We start from the raw sequence: 20,916 nt of genomic DNA, 5'->3' as shown, positions 1-20,916 counted from the left end.
CTGCACTGGGGGAATTTGACATCAATAGAAAATGTTCGGGTTGTGTTGAATGTTGATTCGTGGTTGTCATATCTCCTATTGTTTTTGATAGGTCTTGCATTCCTATGGTTTATTTTATCACTGTTAAGTCTCAGATACTTCCGTCAAGTCTCAATTTTTATCCAAGACCTCGTTTCATTCATAAAACTCCGTTACTAGTAACTGCTGCTTTGGTAATGATTACATTGCTGAATGATACTGTCAAGAGAGTGAATAGCACTGTCTCAGAGGTGTCATCCGGGTCCCAGTTTTTACGCGGACTTGTCAAGTACTTGTTACTGTCATCAGTTGACAGTAAATAAATATAACGTTAACCTTGAAGTCGGCAAGGAATCAGTCACTGCCTCATTAGCCAGATCTTTGGTTCAGCGCCATATATAATCACACGTCAATAACGGGTGGCATTATGGCGGGTCGGTGGCATTTTGGTGGGTTACCCTTCTTTGTAGCGGCTCTATCCGAGTTATTGCTCCTTACACTGTCTTAATACTGTGGTTGTGTTGTTTTTGGTTATGCAAATAATTTATCATATCTAAGATGACCGAAATATATTACTGTATTTATATAAATGTGTGTGATTATTGTCTCTCGATTCAATGTTATAAACTGCTTCTTAACTCAAGAATTCCAAATGCATCCTAATTTACGATGACTCCTCTGTTCAAGTTTTATATTGTCTGAGCCTTTATTTGTTATGCAAATTGCATTTAAAGTCTATACTTTAAAAATAAATGTACTGTATAAAAACATTGTTTTCCGTGATCTTTTTTTGTTTTGTTTTTTCGAAGAAGTGAGATTTCAAATATGGAACAAACAAGAGCGCCCAAACAAACCTTCGCTCAGCCTATCGTGTTCTTTTTAATATTTCTATATATTTTTTTATTTTAAATAAGTTAATGACCTGATAATTAATGTTTTTAATAAACTAATGATTAACCACAGTATGCATATGATTTCGGTGAATTGCTGGATTTGAAAAATGCCTTTTTACTTTATTTACCAACTGAAACGTCAGCAAACGGCAACTATGTTTTGTATATGAGATTTTTTTCGGGGGGTGTTTTGTTTTGCCGGGGGTGTTTTGTTTTTCCAATTTTCTGTCATACCATGAAAATGAACTTGGCATTACCAAATTGGTGTATATTTTAGGTCCTTCTAAGATCGGTGTTGTTTATTTATTTCAATGCAATTGCGAGGTTAAAAAAAGGGTTTTCTAAAACTAAAAAAATTAACTTAATGATGTATAAATAAAATAATATGGATCAGGTATAACAGGATAGAAGAAATTATTTCCATAATTTATCTGCCTTATATACATCACCTCTGGTATTTAAAAATCTTCACCGGGTATTTGAAACAACTTTGTTAATAAAAGGAATAAAAACAACTACGCTTCAAAAGAGTTTCTTCCAATTTCATGGAAAAAAATAATAAAACACAATAAGCACGATCAAATCTTTACTCTCCATTTTGTTTTTCTTTCCTGGAATTCAGGTGCAAAAGAACTTGTGTATTTTGACTGTACTGAATCGGGCTGTTTGAGAAGGTATTGAAAAAAATAGTTCAATTGTTAACATTTTGCTTGAATCTATAAACATACGATCGTTATACAGTTTAAAGGACATTAAAGTTTTGAATAATAATTTTGTTACCTCGAGAGAAGAAAAAAGTAAGTTTTTCCTTGCAGTGATGCCAGTTAATGATGTAAAACAAGTGCTAATTTACACATACATGTACCTGAGTCGGAAAAAAATGCAATTGTCCTTGAAATGTACGAATTTATTTCTGCTAAAAATAGTTATGTTTCCATTAAAAAAAGTCACGGGGCAAACGTTAATGTATTTACAAAAGTTCTCGAAGGATAATTTTTCTTATAAAACGTTAGAACCATTTACTTTCAAGTCATTTGCTTTGTAGAAAGAACTGGGATTTCGTTTTTGTTGGGTTTTTTTCGGGGGGGGGGGGGGGGGGGGTTGTTACCAGAATAAAATCCATGCGTATACACATTGTGTCATAGAAAGTTTTACTTATTTAGTATACTTGTCATTTATTTAGCTGGTGGACTAGAATATGACCTTTGACCTTGTGGTAACTGTAGCGTTTGAACTTTGAAACATGTGAGGATTGCACTGAACATTGGTGCTCTCTATGGCGCCGTGTCTATTCTTGTTCATATTTGAGGCACGTATTATTAATTCGAGATCATTAGTATTCGGCTTAAAAGAATGCAAGTGAGTGCAAACTGTTTCAAATACTCATATTTTAATTAAACCACGGAAGTTGTTAACTTAAAAGTGTTCTTCTTGTCCCAAACATGCCTGTACGTATAAAAATTATACAAAAACATAATACGTTGTACATGTGGGAATTAAGTTTATTTTTCTGATTTTCATTCAGATTGTAGACAGTATCGGCATCAACGTATGTTTTGGGGTCCATCAGACAAATAATAAATTATTATAATATTAAAGAAAGACGTAAATAGATAGAATAAATTATATACATTTGTAAAACTGTATTTATGTGAACGATGATAAATTACAATATTGTTTAAGGCACATGTTTACATACTTGCAGTATAAAAAAATGCTATAATAGTTATTTTCTGGGATTTTTTAACTGTGTTTTGTTTCTGTTTTTTGATAATTTTGCACAAGGCAAGAACGAATACTTTATTTTGAGGTTTAAGTAGCTAAAAAGATTTATTTTCTAAAGCTGAAAAAATGCTTATTTATTCTTGATTATATAATGATTTAAACAACGTATTTTTATTGTTATCATATTATTAAAAAAGTCATTAAAATACATTTCAACTCCATCGATATGATAAAAGCCGAGTTATCGAAATTTGGATTGAAAAAGGTCATTTTAAAAACGCCTACCAAATTAATCTCGCAGGGTTTACATAAAAATAGATATGAAACTGTAAAGAAATATTAGTGGAAGGATGTAGGTCACTAATTTTTCTGTCCTACATCAGAATTAAAAGTTGCAGTGGTGAATGCGTTCATAAAGGGCGTGAGGAGGGAACTTTCGTTCGTGCTCTCCGTAAAATAAGCCAGACCACTGGTGTATCATAACATGGCCTCCCTGATAAGTTGGCCATTGTTGTAGAATGGAAATATTTACAATAAAAATCCAGCATGTTTGTTTTACAAATGAACACTTTGGCTAACTAAAAACCTAATCAGTCTAAGTGATCCGAGTACGGAAAAGAAATATTGATGTTTCATTTGAAAGAATCATTGCGAATGTTGACACTGCTGGAAAAAGTCAACATTGCTAAATACCAATTCCGAAAAGTCATGTTTATATTGTAAACAATCAGAACACTTGCAAAATTGCAATTGATAAGAAATAAAGGGAAAAGGGACACTGGCTTTTTAGAAGATTAACAAGTGTTCTGTCGTGTTCTACGTATTGTATCACAGCTAATCATTTAAATGCGGTTGCATTACATTGGTTAGAAAGTTTTCACCAAGAAATTATAGCCTTTCCTTTCAATGATCGTAATGGTGGAAATTTCATTTGAGGTCAATTTTTTTAAGCAATAGATTTGAAAAATACTAAGAAAAGAACATAATTTAATCAAATAAACGTTTGAGTTTTTTCTAGGGTAAGTTTGCAATTTTCTTCAGGTAATACTTTTATTTTTTACTGAAAACCGGCATTTGTTTGACAATCTTTAATATTTGACAAAATTTAAATTAAAAAACCTCTCAGTTCCTGTAAAAAGAGTAAGATTCCTTAACCTTTACTCCAGGCTTTGCTCCATGTTGTGATTTTTGTGAAGTTCGTAGCAGTTTTGTCAATCAGCATTATACGGTTATGACTTACAAGTATTTCTATGAAGTTATACTTTAAAATCTGACAGTTAAAAGCTATTCAAATGGAAAATTCAATGATGCTATTACATATAAGTTTATTTTACCGAAGAATTATCGAAATGCACAAAGGTTTGCGGTACATGTCTCTTTGGGAAACTACTCCTTATTGCGAAGAACGTTTATTAATGTCCCCGTTATGATCTGGAAGAAAAGGAAGGGGGGGCCTGCCAAGTGTTTTAATATTGCATCTTTCTAGATCGATCACTGACGACAAGACGGATGGGAAACTCCAGCTAAACCGGCAAAATTGCTGGGAAATTTTACGAGTAACGTCAAACATCTTCCTTTTCAAAGATTAAATATCTTTCAGAGAAAGCTTATAAGTCCAGCATCAGGGGCTTCCCTGGCCATTAAGCCAGGAAGTAAGATGTTGACGCTGGGCCTTGTTCGCGACCCTTAATTGAAAATTCAGGTGAGAGTCGGAGAAAAACAATCATTCATTTGGCATAATTTGCCGCTTCTTGGTGTACTTCAATTCATCATGTGGACAGAATATCATTTTCAGGAACTACTACATCGGGGAAAAGTATTTACAGTTTCCTACATTTCAGTTAAGAAATGTTATAGGATGTTATCTTGTCGTTGCTTTCGATGAGTTTTCCGAGTTTGAGGGGTTAAAGTCCCGGTTAAGCGCTTCTTAATTGTAAAAAAGAATAATTATTATTTTCGTATTCCCGCGATTGTCTTAGAGAATATTGGAATAAAATTGAATCAAACTATTTGTCTCAATTTCGGATTTCTCGGCGTCCCAGAAGATTCAAACAACTTTCTTTGCGTAATTTGAAACCAGAGCAACGCATTTTATTCGTCACCGAGTGACAGCCTGCTATTTGCCCAAATTAGAGAAACAATTTATTTCCCCACTGAAACTAGGGATGTACTATTGATCAAATTCGTTATTCCCCAATCGAAGAACTTTTTTTCTACTTCAAGATGGCTGTCGAAATCAAATATCCCCTGAAAGTCGAATATCTTAGGGAGAGGGAATGAACCAAGCAATTAAGCACCTAAAATTACGTCTTGAAATCGCTACATTTTTTTTTGTTTCGTCATCCGGGACCCTGCACGACATCTGCCGCTTTAGGTCCCCCTTCACAACTACAGAATTAAATTTTTTACACAAAATAAAATATTTAACTCCTCACCTATCCGGATTCATTTGATTTACTTTATAGACGCCTTTTTAAGTTTGAAACTCTGGAAAACAAATAACTTCAGTGATGAAGAGATCAGAATTGAAGTAAATATGAAGAAATAGTCAGCACTTTCTTAAACAATATAACACGTTTGGTTATTATCTAATCAATATTAATAAACCTTTAGATTCCTATACATAAATATAAAGCAACTCTATATACATAGATGTATTCAAGTTTAGTGTAGTGATGTTTCTCCTTCCATGATGGCATCAACAAAACACTTATTTTAGATACTTTTTGATAATCGTTATATTTATCTTACTTTTGATAAGTGCTGAAATAAATTACATAATACACAATTTAATTCATTTATCAAACCTTCACATTACAGAAAATATACATACAGTGTCCAACATGATAAAAAAAGAGCATATATAAGAAAGCATGCCAACTTCTCATGTTAAAATACTAACAAAACACATTACATGAATACTATTGCCTTAGTTTTTCTACTTCTAATAACATAACACTTCAGGTCACACACACACACACACACACACACATATATATATATATATATATATGTAGATAAATAAAGCCTAAGTATTTAAGTATATATATATATATATATATATATATATATATATATATATATATATATATATATATATATATATATAATTTATTTATTTTTCCCACAATATTTTTAATTTATCCGCTTGTCCTAGACCTTAATTATTAAGCTTTGTTGGATTTTTTATATATATATTTATTTTTCTATGCAACTTTTATAATATACTAGTAGTTTGAGTGAATAACATGATCGAGCTGTAATGAATTCCACAGTCTTTCAAATCTACTTCTCATTTTTTTTAAATCATCTTTGCAAAACCATAAGCATTTATTCTTAGATTTGCTATGTAAAAAAAATTATCATAAATTCTATTTTAAGTTATTTTTTCTCTTGTAATTGTCAAAAAATATAATGAATTTCTTATTATCTGATATTGAGGTTTCCAACACGCATTCCTGGAAATTATAGATCTTTATAATCGGCACAAATAAATTCTTTTTGTAAGTATTTAAGAATTGAAATTAATTACAAATACATGTATGATTGATATATTTACATGTTTACATGTAAGTATTTATTTTTCTATTAAAATAGCAAGCATGTACTTTTAATGTTAATACAGTCAAATCAAGATCCCCTGTTGAATGCACAACAAATTCTGAAAGTTTTAATTTTTTTGGCTATTCAAAGAGCAATTGTGATCGTTTCATTCCAGAATAAATGAAGAAACATCAGTCAAACAGTAAATCGTGGTCTTGTATAATCGAAAATTTTCTAAGTGGTGCACTTTATTATTTGCGTGTTTTTGGAATTTGCCAAGACAATGTGTTTTATATATCGCTACAAAATACTATTCTATTAACTGGAACACATATATGATCAAAATGTTTGCAACTCTCTAACCAAAGATTTATATCTAGATACAGTAAACACATTAGACCCGAGCAATTTCTTTCTTTTAATCCTTTAATCAGAATCACCGCTGTTGAACATTATGGGGCATTTTAGAAATCAGGAAAAATTGCATGGTCTTCGAAACCGTGTTAATTTTTTTGAACGCCATTTTAAAAAAATCATTTGTTGTAGATTTATCACTAGGATATATTTTTATAATCAATAACATAAGGATAATTAGTTTTTTAATTAATTTTTAATTAACTACGTATCAACATTTAGTACATCGGTTGTTTTTGTTGTAATAGCGGATTATTACTATGTATACGATCAATCTAGTCCAAAATGAGTTCATTTACGGGGTTTGTTTTGTTTTTGTTTTTTCAGAAAATGAATTTAACAATGACTTCCAAAATATTTCTCTTGCTTGTTTCATTTTTTTATTGTATATATGGTGAATATTAATAAATGTAAATACATATAGTATGACATAAATAAACACTTATTATCTGATCTACAGTTGAATCATGCATTCATTAGATGGAAGGGTAGGTGGTTAATGCATATCAGGGTTCTGGACTGGAAAATATACAGATCTCAAAAAAAAATATTGGACGTCCTGCTAGCTTGATAAATCAAAGCTATTGTTCATCGATCATATGCATAGATGATAGGATTTCAGTAACCTCAAACATATTCCTAGATTTTCAATTAAACGGATTCAACTACAAAAAGAATTTGAAACAAGGAAATTTAATTATAAAAGTTGTCATTTGTACCTTTTGTATGTTTTTATTCAGCAAGTTATGATAAGTTGAATATTAATGTCGTAATCTAAGAATCAATATCGAATACTAGTTATGTGTGTTGTATTAGAATGTTAATATATGTTTTTGCTAGCAGTACTATTAGTTTTTACATTAAAATATATAAACTGAATATATTTAATTTTCATGAAAGATTGTTATTCTTTTACAATTCTGTTCATGATACTGTACATATTGTCCATGATACTGTACATATTGTCCATGATACTGTACACATTGTCCATGATACTGTACATATTGTCCATGATACTGTACAAATTGTCCATGATACTGTACACATTGTCCATGATACTGTACATATTGTCCATGATACTGTACATATTGTCCATGATACTGTACATATTGTCCATGATACTGTACACATTGTCCATGATACTGTACATATTGTCCATGATACTGTACACATTGTCCATGATACTGTACACATTGTCCATGATACTGTACATATTGTCCATGATACTGTACACATTGTCCATGATACTGTACATATTGTCCATGATACTGTACATATTGTCCATGATACTGTACACATTGTCCATGATACTGTACATATTGTCCATGATACTGTACACATTGTCCATGATACTGTACATATTGTCCATGATACTGTACATATTGTCCATGATACTGTACAAATTGTCCATGATACTGTACAAATTGTCCATGATACTGTACAAATTGTCCATGATACTGTACATATTGTCCATGATACTGTACAAATTGTCCATGATACTGTACAAATTGTCCATGATACTGTACATATTGTCCATGATACTGTACATATTGTCCATGATACTGTACATATTGTCCATTTAAGGAGGTGTACTACTTTTGCCCAATCAAGTTTTAAAATATTTCATCTCATCTTCATTTTTCAGCGAATTTAAATTCGCTGAAAAATGTTGATGTTATTGTAACTTTTGTCCCGTTTTAAATTCGCCCACAGTTAATGAAGGCGAATAGGGCGAACATAAAACGGGGCGAAATATTATCTGTATACAGTATTATAATATGTTTTTGGTGGCGCCTTCGAACGCAAACATGATTGTGTAACTATAGATTTTCTGCTTAAAATAGAATTCAGAAGTCGTTTTTCTGAATTATAAGACTGTTAGTTAACTTCAGCTTTTTAATATTTATGCTACAGGGCATTATAAAAACTGTTTTGATAAGTCTAGATTGATAAAAGAATGTTTACGCATTCTTAGAACACACGATGAGGTATTAATTCATATTTTTATTATATGTTTTGATATGTTCATTTAATTACATGATTGTTCATACTAAGCTGTACTTTATTATATCAACTCAGTTATAATAGTTAGGTAAACTCTTGAGACAAATACATAGAACTTTTCTGAAAATAATCAAATGGATAACTTACATGTTGAACTTTCAGTGTGACCTTTAGAAAACCTATGATTGATCAAGAAATTATAAGTAGAAGATTCAACGCCTTCGCCAGAGAGAAAAAAAACCTCTGTACCGTTTCTGATTTTACCTTCAAATGAGTATTACAAAAAGAGTGGCCGTTTTTCTTTGTTTGGAATATGGTTTAATTTTAAGTTACTTTGAAGATGAAAAAATTACAATATTTTCATTTCGTAGACTTTAATTAACCATTTAAACAGTGAAATTGTTCTTTTGAGAACTATAAAATGCTCTTGGATAAAATTACATTAGTAGTGGAACTGTAACCGATATCAATGGTCTCGAAACCTGGAGACAGACATCTGCTGACCCCATTTGACCCCATAGTGTCCTGAGACGTACCCGAACCAGCGGCATTCTTTTGATCTTTTATATTGCAGTTGACGGGTGGTCAGAGGCGCTGGATTCCTGATAGTTGAGGAGCTCTGCACTCAATATCATTTTTCTCCATGGTCTTGTTGAGATAATTTCAAGTTGTCGGTGGATTGCGTGACAGCATGGACTTTGAATCTACCTACTCAGCCTAAGTATGATAAGTATTACGATACGGCAATTAACTGCATAGTGGAGGACAATCATCTCGTCCGCGGATGCTCTAACTGGGGCATGCGTATTGACTTAGTGTTGGATTCGACCGCCTCACTGGTGATATAGCTCTCCACACTTCTCTAATATAGAAACTGCTTGTGATAAGGGAAGAAAGTTTCTGTTTTATCAAAACTAGTAAATCACACTTTTAGTAAGATCAAAAGAAAAAATGTCATGCTCAGCTAAATAAATGGATTTAAAAGGCTTGTCTTGCTTTTGTTGTTCAGTGACAACGTTGGCGTTGCCATGTGCATACTACTTCTTCTTTTGAACCAATCCATTGATTTACAGCTTAACAGCTGATTGAAGAACATGGATTACCCCTAAATCATTCCCGGCTGTTATTAACTTTATTTTCTACCTCCATAAATTATACTATTGTAGGAAAATGGGGAAATAGTTAAAACGTGCATTAGTTCGACGTATTTTTCTCGGGAGATGGATCTGGTACATATAAATCAAGGCACTACCTATATATGGACAAGATGGAAGAAACTGGTGATGCTTTTGTATTTTAAATCATTTTATTTTCCATGTCATGAATGTAAATTGTCATTATCATACTTCCCTGTATGAGTTGTTCACAATAAAATCGGGATGTTCATAATATGCAAATAAAACCATGTGATTCGTTTTAAATCACGTGATAATGTGCAGGGTTGGGTTTTGCTAAGAGGATCTCATAGAAATCATGCAAATTGGTTTTTTTTAAATACTCACATGACACAGAAAACTGCAAAAACATTTTTTTTAATCAGTAGATCTAATAAAGTTAAGATTCGTAAAATTAGTCCTCTCTCAGTATATGGAGCAGTAAATGTGCAACATTTGTTAATTTGATTTTTTACCTAAACAAGTATACTATGGAATTATCAATATACATTGATTTTGCGGGCACCACATATTATGAAAAGTACTTCCCCAAAGTTCTTGTATTACGCATTTGGGTACACTACCCATAGATATTCCTTTCCATAAAATAAATGATTCAACAGTATGTTCAACAGTAATTAATCTATGTCTCAGTTCTTTGGCGTAGACTATTCAAATGGTAAAGAGCTAGATTTTACATTTTATTCAGTAGCTTAATTGAATTGTTTTTCTTTGTATTTTTCTTAAAGTTTTGATTGTTGTTTTATGTTGTTGTTGACACTGTAATTCACGTTTGGTGTTGTTGATACATGTAAATATATTGTTGATACATGTTCATACTTTTTTATGATTTACAGTGCATGTACAAACGACTCTTGTTGATACTATGATTTGTAGTTGATGTTGATAGGTAAAATGGACATAAGACTCTTTTTATTGATGATACCATGGTTGTTGTTGGTACCTTTGTTTTTTGGGGTTTTTTTTTAATAAAATATAACCACTCTAGTGTTGATACAGTTGTATTTAGGTACAGGTATACTTGTTGAAACCATAGTTGTTGTTGATATCTTGGTGGTTTTTTTCTCTCAATTGTCACGACTCTGTTGTTGATGCGATTGTTGAATCTTTGAATAGTGTACTGTTTCTTTACATTAAATGTTTTGGTTTTTCGTCGTTGCGTCCAAAGTTTTTGTTGTCCTGTGGATGAATTGATGTTGCGTGGAGTGTTGACTGTGGTATTGTGGTAATATCGTTGTTTTGTGGAAGTTTTCTGGCGGAGATTAAATAACTTCAACAGGGGCGCTGTGAGAGTCGAGGGTACGATATATTTCTTTTTTCACTTCAGTCCTATGGACCTTTGCCAAAAGTAATGCAACCCACACTAGCACGTCTAGGAAATATAAAAAGACAATAACAACCCACCAACATCTTCCTACACAATGGTAAAAAATCTGGATTCACTTAATGCCTAGTCTCGGGTTGGTGAAGGAGAGATAAAACCGAGCGGGGAATGCACCAGTCGCATTACAATCCGGCTTAATCAGTCTCAACTATTCTGATATACGACTGATGCTGGAAATTAATCCGCTTGACTCACAAAGGCATCGAAATAATGCATAGTTAGGACAGAGGTAATACCCCCGAAATTGAGGCACACACTATAATTTGATTAAAGACTTAAATTGTGTTCAGAAATATGAGACGAACATTTCATTTGTGCCGGCCACATCTTTAACACATTTAATGCGAAGTGATTAAAATTTTCTCGAATTTGGGGATATATTTTGAGCCGCGTTGATTGATCGCGCTGCCTTTTTGTGTAAATGAGCCGGGGTTTCCGGATTTTTATTACATTTCTTTTTTTCGTTTACACTTTTGGCGATGGTTATCTTGATCTAATTATATAGCAGTGAAATGGATTCCCTCGACCCCTTCCTATAAGCCACGTCATGACCCCCACAGACACTCAAGGTTGGCACGATGACGTCGTCTGTCCATAAATTAATCATACTTATGTTTGTCATCGGTGGGTCTCAATGAAAGAGTCAAATGCATTTCACTTTAACGCTTGGGTGACGTCAAAAATATTACGTCATGGCACATTTCATTTTCTTTTTCTATTGTTTTTTAAGGAAAGGGGGTTGTAGGATTGTAAGCAATATAAAATCATTTATTTGCATAATTAACAATATATCTGTTACTAAATCATGAACATAGATACACAACCTTTCGCTCGCAAATTGAAAACATTTAAGCAAATGGGCCAGAAAAAGTAAGTAATTAACCAGTCGTCATAAATCGAATTTACTAAAGTTGCATGGCAGCGATGAACATACATATTTTATAAACGTTCCCCCTGTGAGCCGCGGAGCAAAGTAGAGTGTCTTTAGGCCTTTACAGTCTACATCAGGTGATGAATTGGGGAAACATTTGCCTATCTGTATTCCGGATCAGTAGAAATATTAACGAGTACTTGTAGCGTTTAATTGGCAGTTAGTCTCTGTAGATAACCACATGCAAGAATGGCGGATATTTATAAGTCTACTCAAGAAAATGAGTTCGCACCTTTCTGGGTGAATTTTCACGCCCTCGTGTTTCAACACAAAATGCAATATCCCACCATCAGCCATTTACTTTCAATAAAACAGATTTTATCTTGAGCTAGAGACCCGAGTGTTTATTATATAGCTGTTATCATCGTATATCTAACGCTTATTTAATTCTTTGAAGACTGTGAAATCTTAATTTGGTTTTCAGGTACACAATAGAGAACCTGATTTGTTCGCTATTAAAACCAATCTTTAATAAAAATCAGTCACCAACGTGTGTTATGAGTCCATGAAATAATGAACTCATCGCGCGGGGCCGCGTCGGGTATCGGGGAATTATGATATAAGGGGATGTACTCTGACGACCCCCGTCCTCCCACCTCATCACATGCAGCTTCTGGTGAGAGGTGACAACTAATGCAGACATACAATTCAGCAGACATTAATGGCGTAATAAAAAAGTACCCTTAAATCAGTTTTTAGAAACAAAAATCGACATTTTTTTCTATCGTTTTAGATTCATACAATATCAAACAAAATAACCCATCTAACCAATAACGTTGTTGTAATGAAACAAAATATGTTTGGTTTTAGGGGGGTGGCGGGTTCTATAATTTAGATATTCTAAAAAATACATAATAGTGATTTAAATTGATTTTGGAGTCATTATAGTGAACTGCATTTGAGGTATAGTAATATGTTAATTTTGGTATGCACGTACATGTAAGCTATGCTATGATTATGTTGTCAGAAAACTATGAAATTTCAACGCGTCTTCGGAAATAACCAAAATATCTTTTCCATCTCCCATTGTTTCTGACATCATAGTACATTGTATTACCATTCTGGGCCGCTCGCCCTCGGCGGTTTCGACTAGATTACATCTGATATTTTGCATATAGATTTTTCAATTATCATATCACACTATGATGTGAAAATGATTGATAGTGCTTCCCGTTCACGCCTTGTCGGGTTCGATATACATGCCTAGATTTATTTCCCCTCGTTGGAGGTAAGGGGAATAACCCAGTCACGCCTCACTATCTCACAATCTCGTCTGTCAGACGCTTGTAAAGATTTTTTCTATGGATAAGAAATACAATATCAAATAAGTTCACAATGCTCTGTAATTTTTTTTTCAAAGTAAAATATTATTATGAAATTGGTATAGTTATACAACGGAATTGATTAATATTTCACTGTTATGAAAAAGATTTCAGTTAACTTTTTTGATGCATTAAAAAAGTGTTTCCTTACACATTGCGCGCAAATTTCATCACGTGATTCACTGACATTTGCATTAAAACAAAAGATTATTATGTGGGTTGTTAGATCTACAAAATAATAAATAACATTTCACAGAAACCATTTACTCTGACCGTATCGGTTAATCTTGGAGAGATGGCATATAGGTCCCGTTCTCCGTCTGTGTGAAATATGCGCTATATACGTTTTCATTTGTTATATAATGCTTGCATCCCTATTCGTTTCCGTCCTAGATAAGATAAGTCCCCAAGTAGATTTACTTTGAAGCTGAATTTATATCATTGTTATCTGACGGGACTGCCTTTGTTTACCGATTTCACATTTTAATGATTCATATTTATACCTCCATAATCTTGAAATGTAAACCGTCTTACCGAGGGAATGGAAGAGATTTGCAGGCTTAACTAAATAGATCACTCTTCAGAACTGCTTGTATATGTCAAGGATAATTAAAAAACAAATATTTCTAGCGTGTCAAACCTTCTAAAAGTGAACGTAGCAAAATATGTTAAAAGTCAGCTGAAATCAGATATTATTTTGTAGGTCATACACAATTATGAAGTCCGCCGTCCAAAATAAACTAACCATGTTATTAGCTAATACACTTGGAACCAATTTTCACCCCCATTCATCTTTCTGCAAGTGCCGCGCATTCAAGCACCTTTTAGGCGCGAAAAAGTAATTTTGGAATTCGAAATGATGAAATAACGGAGAAACGTTCATCGGGGAAAGAATCACACTCGGGTAAGAATGGTGTTAAATTACAACCGTGGTGCAGCATTTAAAAAGGGTGTGAAACGGTTTTCTGTATTTGTGTTTTTTAACAGCTAAACCCTGGTTTGAGTCCGTCGGGATCCCACTGCTAGTCCCGTTAAACCAACCCGTCGCAATGTTTTAATCTTGGTCTTATTCAATAACTAAAAGATGTGGCATTATTTAATAGCTTTCTCCGCGAATACATCTAATGACTTTACGTCTAAACCTGATCAGCATGCTATTTCTGAATCGAAGTTTTGTAATTTTTTGCAATTTAAATGGTGCTTCTCCCGAATTCATCTTTGGAAGACTTTGGAAGGCAATTGGTTTCTTACACAATAAATTCCCCGAAATGCAAATATCCCCAGTAGATTTATTTCCTATTCTAAATTACTGAATGGGGTTATCTTATACCATGAGTGTATATATTTATACATAAGATAATTGCTCTTGCCAGTATTAAATTTATTTCAACATTAACAATATCCTTTTTGTTCAATCATTATAACAATTATCGTTAACACTATATTTTATTTTTATTTTTCAAGGTTTGAATAAATTTTATTCACAAGAAATATTATTTAAATATCACTTTTTAAAATTGTATTTTTTATTTTTAAGAACACATTGTTTTCTGGTCTAATTCAAAGAGAAAATTAATTCTTTTATGATTTTAATAATTGAGATTGTACGCATTCAGGGAGAGAGAATTGTATGTACTATTACTAAATATTTGCGGTGAAAATGTCACCAATTCAAAGGACTAAGACAAACTCTGATTTCTCTCCCGCATGTTGGGATATATTCTACAATGAAAACATTTTGCATGATAATGAGTCAAACAGCAATAATTATATGATCGAACTATATACTGATCATTTATTGATTGTGTGTCAAATAAGTTATAGGACAACACTTTTGACAGAATTCTTTAAATTTCGGAGGAAAAATAACTTGCAATATTGTCTTGATTTAAATTTGAAATCCTTTAATTTTCTTTCAACGATTTCGAAACATATTTATACCATTGAAATAAACAAACACTAGTTATCGTAAATAAACGTGACCTGAGGTCACTATTTCTTTGAACTTGTTTGGGACTCAGCTACATGAAAACGTGTATATTTTACATTCACACAATTGAAAATTAAAACAGATGTTTCAAGTGTCAGTTTATAAATAAGGTGTAAATATTTGGATGGAGCGATACACAGCCGCTGATAACGGGGCTGCTTCCACATCCTAATGATGTGACCTGCCGCAGATTTCCACGGATTTATCAGCCCATTCAACAGGACGAGGAATACCTTGTTTCCAGACTTGATAACAAGATGGTCATTACCCCGGCTCTTCTTGGGCAGCTGTTTGCTGCATTTTCTCATTCCCACTTTTCAACAGTCTTCTTTTTTTTTTTAAAATATCGTGTCTTCTAGAGTTGGGGTTTTTATTTCATTATTTTGGATTTTTTTTTTCTCATAACAAAAACACGAAACGTGATTTCTTGGTTTTTCTTAATCACACTTTATCGGAAACAACACAGTTCCTGCCGATTCTGGTTTTCTCTTTGAGTAAATACAATACAGACTCTAATATCCGGTCCATTAGATACCATAGATCAAATTACAATAATGTAAAATTCTAGGACCATTGGACAGCGTACAGTACCAATACTCAATTTGACGTGGTCAACCTATACAAACGTCAATATATTTTTTCTCTTACACAAGAGTCTCTCTGCGAGACAAAGAGATCTGAGACCTTCTAATGAAGCCGCCATATTCCGCATGGCTATAATTTGTCATCGATAATTATAAGCTTCAAAACCATCACCGAAACCCTGTTCCGCTCACGTCTTCTGTTTTTAATAACACGGCTTTAATGAAGCCTGAAGTCTTGGTTTTCGGTAAATGACCACCCCACCTTGTCACTTTCGTTGTGGGGAATGTCCGTCATCAGAGAAATATTTTTGATCTTTGTCATGATATGAATATCATAAAGCATATTTTTTTCCTTTTGATTCTGACTGATTTAGTTCTAAAAATTAAGAACTTTTGAAAATATTCATTTTAAATATTTAATGAATTCGATTTTTGAAGACGATACTTAGCTTTATATATATATATATATATATATATATATATATATATATATGGAATCAGCGCCGATTATTACAGAGCCATGTCTCATGTAAAATACTTTACATACAAAAAAATACTTTTACTGCCAAGGCCTATTTCTGCAATTATCAGAATATATCCATACTTTTATTTGAAGTTCATATTTTTCACCAAAAAGTTCAATTATTAGACCAATTTTTTTACCATAATTATTTTATCTTACTCAACAGTGAACAGAAATGCAAATATTTGCAACCATTTTCATTATGAAATAGAAATATAAAATAGCAAAGAATCATTCTGACATTGAAGCTTATTTATTGACACTTGGCCCCTTATTAAATGTGGTTATTAATTGAGGATTTTTCAGTGCTTTTAGATATTTTTGTTTGGTATGTTTTACTTTTATACATCAAATGTCGTCATGCATCTTAAAAATTTGTTAATCTTCGTAAAATAAGCTATTTTAAAAAAGTTCTTTTCTAATTTAAACCGCTTTCATATGAACACGATCTAATTCTAATTTACAGGATAATCAGAGTTCATAAATCAAAATTAGTGTCTAAAGATATTATTTTAAATATAGAACAAATTAGAAATATAATAAGTGCAAAATTTTGGGAAAAATATATTTTAGAATAACACGAAAACTAATTAGTGACAATGTAAAGGAAATCCTTGTTAATTAAAGAATAAAGTGAAAGATCGGCGACTGGAAGTATGGAAACCACATGACAACAGCAAAATTCACTCAACGGCATCCGTTTAAAATAATCCAAACTGACAAAACAAAAAAAAACGAGGAATGTTGCGACATTAAAAGTGAATTAGCCTGTCCTGCCCAACACCTGTGAATCCTGGTCCCTCGGACGGGCCCAGGGTCCCCACGTTTCTTCCACTACACCCTGCGGTCTAGGACCACGAAGCACGGGATGACCCACATCTCAACATCTGAACACGGCGTATATTAAAAGGAATTTTGGTTTTTATGACACTTTTGAAAAACTAATTCGTCTTTAATGAATTAATTGTATGGTTTGTAAACAATAAAATGTCCGCATGTAAAATAATTCTTTGACAAGCAAAAATATAACCTTGACTCCATTATTTTGACATGACCTTCAGTATGGACAGCGGAAGGAAGAGGTCATCATGGTGATAAAGATACTACTAAATACACCAATCAACCAGTAAAATTATTTTAAAACTACACAGCTTACTAACACTGTCGTACATTAGATGATTTCGTGGTATACTTCAAAATAGATCATATTAGTTATACAAATGTCTTAAATTGTCAATGTGATTTCCCTAAAACTTCACGGACGGTGTTTTATTCCCCAAATGTTTACACTACTGTTTTTACTAGTGAATGAAGAAATTGTAAATGCAAATCTGGAAATATTATGAATTATAATCGTTTTGTATGCACGTTACTTAATGATAAACAGCTACAAATTTTTAAGAATAGAACAATATTATTTTAATAATTAAGATATCAAGACAATTCTGGTCGTAGCCGTTTTTAGACTGTATAAATCCTTTATATCTCTATATAAAAATATAGGGAAATAACCAATTTTGAAATATAAACTATAGGGATTATTTCTTTACTAAATATTAGTTTATATCTTAACAAATCATATCTTAAGATTTTAGGCAGATCTGATGGTTAATTTGTCGACCATCCAGTCTCCTTAATAATTTAACATGTCTTTTCTTTATACATATCTTCTTTGCTTATTTTGTTTTGTTTGTTCTTATTTTTCTCCAAAGTTTGTTAAAATTTTGTTTATAATAATATTTAAATCTTTAAAAAACATAAACTTAATAGTAGTTTTATTTTATCAATTTAAAAAACTTGTCATTTATGATTTTAATTTTTATTCATATAGCGATCGAGACATCTCAATATACAGTCATGAATGTCTTGGTTGAATCTTTGAACATGGAAACTACATGTCTTTGTCATAATAAAACACAGGTTTGGTTAACGTGCTCCAAATTTTGGTCACACCCTGTTCTTTGACGCACGAACATTAATTAATTAACAAATATTTACGTTACGAAATTGACACAGAATTTTAAAAAGCGGTTACAAATAGCTCAATAATATCAAACAACACACTGCTTGCTTTTTTTATTCATAAGACCATATTTTAAATCCTGTTTACAAATTAATTTCTCAGTTGCCCATTTCACGAGTAAGATCTATGAAATATACAAATGGTTTTTAATATAACCCCAGCAAGAAAAAAAATTAATAAATACAACAGCTTCTATATAAATAGTATTTATTTTTAAAATCTGTGTAAGAAGATCTGTGTATATTTTTTATGTTAAAAAAAACACAAAACAATCGAAAACGAGTGTAAGAAGCATTAAATCGTTCAAAATGTTTTCAAATATACTTCAATTTCAATAAGTATATAAAATATCTTAAGCACCTATATTAATATATTTAAAAAATATTTAAAAACAAAATGAACAAAATAATGACAAAACAAAAATACAGATCACATAATTCATGCAGTAGATTTATTAAACAGATGGTATGTACTAGTATGACACAAGGGACGCTTATACTAGCTAGGTGGAATAGAAAGTAAAACAATTTTAGATTACCATTATTTCAGAATATAAAGACTGGGTTTTAAAAATAATAATCTAAATATATGATGTTGTTTAACATAACAATACTTAGATGATTATCAATTGCAATTTACATCTTTCAACTATTTTCAGGGAAATAGAAATTCTTTCACGGAATGACTGAAAACAAAAACAAACACAGGATTAACGGCAGATAGTGGTATCAAATTTAAAAGACCGGAGGTTAAACCCTTGGCTATCGAATATGTGAAATATTTCTTTTCAAAACATGTAAGAAAAAATATATAAGTAAAATTCTAATCATAGATACGTTCATCCAGCTGCAAAAGAATATTTTTTTTCCTACTGAAAAAACAAGATTATAATTCAAAGGTTTCTACAACATTCGATACTCTATAATGCGACAAACTTATCAAACAATTCAATGGATTTACAATTAGTTTCGCAGGTGATTCCCGTTCATTAGAGTCCCGCTGGATCGTCGCACGGCTATTGTTTTGTCCACGAAGACGTTTTGTTTTACGGGCCGTTTGCTGATTTACGCGATGCTTCGTTCCGGTGTAAGCGATATTTATATTGAACCTAAGGAACCAGTCTCGTACGTGTCAGGTGCGCCATTTATTTCACGTTATTACTTCTTCTTCTGTAATACAACTTCATTAAAATTTCGTTAAGACGGATAGAATTTCGTTTAATAAGAAATAGATGATCAAAAAGGCTCTTAGCACCACTGGTGTTAAAAACAAAAAAGAAAGACCAGCGCCGTTTTTCCGGGCACCTTCGCGCCCATTTGAAAGAGCCTATGATGACGGAGGGCGCCGATTAGCTTAAAGCAAATCGTCGAAGGAACTCAATTTGCAATTATTCTACAGACACATCTGCTGTATGCAATTTTATGAAAAATAAATGAAACCATACCCTCTTCCTTACCTGTTAAATACGCGAATATAAATACTATTCCCATAGAAAAACAAAATTAAGAAATCGTTACTAGGCGAAAACAAAATATCCGGACACGAATCACAAAGAAACATCCACAAAGTGCACGATATTCTCATATGCCTTCATTCAAAATCTTGGAACATTTATATAGAGGTTTATTGCAGATATTTGTTACTGAGCCTGCCATTTAAGAACGATGGGGCGACAGCGCTTGTCCGCTCCATTTTGTATTTTCACACTCATCGGCGGCGATGAAAAACAATCGGTCATGAAGGCAGCGAGTTTGTCAAACCGCCGTTATCTGGAAAGTCGGAGTCTATATGTTATTCCTAAACAGACTGACAACTTCGCTCGTCCATTTCGACATTGACACGAAAAAGAAGGCCCCATTGAAATGACAAGTTACGCTGAACCTTCACACAGAATTACAGGCCAGTCTTTCACCATGCTCATAAAGTTACACCAAACCACACAATGCAAAGTATTTAATACTTTGATAAATGACTGACCACCCCCTTCACTTTATCAGCTTTTCTGTCCGTGTTCCTGTTTTCGCTTGTTAATGTGTGTAAAAGATGATCTGCTCTTTGACACCTGTTCAACATATTGATACATGTTTCAGAGTATGACATATTAGCGATGTAATGTATACAGAATGTCAAAAGTGTGGCTATCAATTTGTCAAGTCTGATTCTAAAACTATTAACAACATAGGAAAAAATATATATATAAATGGCCATCTTTTTGGAGTTGAGACAAAAGGCAAACCTCAAAGCACAAATCAGGCTGAAAAGTGATATGATATAAATATTTATCAATGAAAGTCGTTTATGGTGAACCGTTATTATCCACAGAACATATTTACAATAAAACCAGTATTTATTAGTGAGAACGCGACAAGACAGCGCATAGGAGGAAC

At 32.5% G+C, this 20,916-nt stretch overlaps 1 long non-coding RNA gene across 1 annotated transcript; it reads right to left on the bottom strand.

The window, feature by feature from the left end:
• Positions 1-18,784: 18,784 nt before the first annotated feature.
• Positions 18,785-20,681, bottom strand: LOC128177228 (uncharacterized). The gene is made up of 2 exons (XR_008242819.1): positions 19,986-20,681; positions 18,785-19,214 (listed from the first exon to the last, which is right to left on the bottom strand). It is a non-coding gene; the product is annotated as an uncharacterized LOC128177228 (long non-coding RNA).
• Positions 20,682-20,916: the final 235 nt, after the last annotated feature.

This window comes from Crassostrea angulata, chromosome 3 (assembly GCF_025612915.1).
Source record: "Crassostrea angulata isolate pt1a10 chromosome 3, ASM2561291v2, whole genome shotgun sequence".
NCBI lineage: Eukaryota > Metazoa > Mollusca > Bivalvia > Ostreida > Ostreidae > Magallana > Magallana angulata.
Note: the sequence above shows the minus strand (reverse complement) of the source record. Positions and strands in the feature narration are given on the sequence as shown.